Source organism: Chrysochloris asiatica, unplaced genomic scaffold (assembly GCF_000296735.1).
Source record: "Chrysochloris asiatica unplaced genomic scaffold, ChrAsi1.0 scaffold00064, whole genome shotgun sequence".
In the NCBI taxonomy this organism is placed as follows: Eukaryota; Metazoa; Chordata; class Mammalia; order Afrosoricida; family Chrysochloridae; genus Chrysochloris; species Chrysochloris asiatica.
Window position 1 is genome coordinate 9814568 of NW_006408582.1, and position 1942 is coordinate 9816509.

The window sequence follows — 1942 nt, forward strand, 5'->3', positions numbered from 1 at the left end:
CCACACTGAAGGCTATTGTATTTGATCTTCATCAGTGAGTATTCCAAGCTCTCTTCACTTTAAGCAAGCAAGGTTTTGCCATTTTCATATCACATATTGCTAATAAGTCTTCCTCCAATCTGGATGCCATGGTCTTCTTCATATAATGTAGCTTCTTGGATTATTTGCTCAGCATACAGACTGAATATGTATGGTGAAAGGATATAGCCTGGACACACACTTTTCCTCATTTTAAACCATTCCATTTTCTTTTCTAATGATTGCCTCTTGGTCTTTGTACATTTTCTCATTAGCACAATTTATTGTTGTTGTTAAGTGCCGTGGAGTCAGTTCCAGCTCATAGTGACCCTAAATAGGGTTTCCAAGGAACGGTTGGTGGGTTTGAAACACCAATCTGTGTTAGCAACCCAGTGTTTATCCTACAGCACCATGCCAGGACTCCTTAGCACAATTAAGTGTTCTGGAATTCTCATTCTTCCCAATTGTATTCATCGTTTGTTATGATCCATGCAGTAAAATGTATGTATAGTCAAGAAAACACAAGTTAAACTTCTTTCTGGTATTCTTTGCTTTCAGCTGTCATCTATCTGCATTAGTGATGATATCCCAAGTTTTGCATCCTCTTCTGAATCTAGCTTGAATTTCTGGCAGCTCCCTGTTGATGTACTGCTGCAACTGCTTTTGGCTTATCTTCAGCAGAGTTTTACTTGCATGTTATATTAATGTTATTGTTTGATGACTTTCACGTTTTGTTGGGTCACCGCTCTAGAATGGACACAAGTATGGATCTCTTCTAATTGGTGGGCCAGATGGCTATCTAAAAATTTATTGGCATAGATGAATGAGTATCTCTAGTGCTGCATCAGTTTGTTAAAACATTTCAATTTGAATCCTGTCAATTCCTGTATCTTGGTTTCCCCCATTGCTTTCAGTGCAGCTTGTCATTCTTACTTCAGTTCTTGATCATACGCTACCTTTTGAAATGGTTGAATATTGACCAATTCTTTTTGATACAGTGACTCTGTTCAACATCTTCTCTATGTTCAAGAGCAAGTTTTAGAGTCTCTACTGACATCTTTTTTTTAAAAAAAACAAAAACTTTTTATTGAGAATTGAATGAAGGTTTACACACACAATCATCAGTTTTACATTCAACAAATCATACATTTTGTGGATGTATGTATGTATATTATTCTATTATAGATAGCATTCAAGATAGATCTTGAAATGCTCTTTTTGCCGATGATTCCCACACCTTTTGAATTTGTCACTCCCAGCATAGTAAATTAGATGGATGTCAGAATCAAAATGGCCAATACCAGTCCATTTCAGCTCACTGATGCCTAAAATAGTCATCTTTATGCATTCCATTTCTTTTTTGATGGACTTCCAAGTTTCCTAGATTCATATTTCATATATTCCATAGTCCAATTGTTAACAAATGTTTGTTCTCATTTTGAGTTGTGTGCCATCAGAAAATGAAGGCCCTGAAAGCTTTGCTTCATTCACATCATTAAGGTCAATTCTATGTTGAGAAGGTAGCTCTTCCTTAGTTGTATCTGAAGTGATTTCCAACCTGAGGAGCTTATCTAAATCAGACAGTTTTCACTACTATTCATAAGTTTTTCAGTAACTAGCCCTTCAGCCACGACCCATCTGTCAGTTTTTTGTACTATGGTTGCTTGCATGTTTCTGTGATTCTGGAAGCTATGCCACCAGTATTTAGGTACCAGCAGGGTGAAACATAATAGACACATTTCAGATGAGCTTCCAGATGAAGACAGACTAGGAAGAAGGAGAGACGGGCTACTTTGGAATATTTAGTCACTGAAAACTTTAAGAATAGCAGTGGAACACTGTCAGATAGTACTTGGATATTGGCTAATGAAACATGATGAAGAGTACCAGAACATTATCAAATATAGTGCTAGGAGATGAGCCC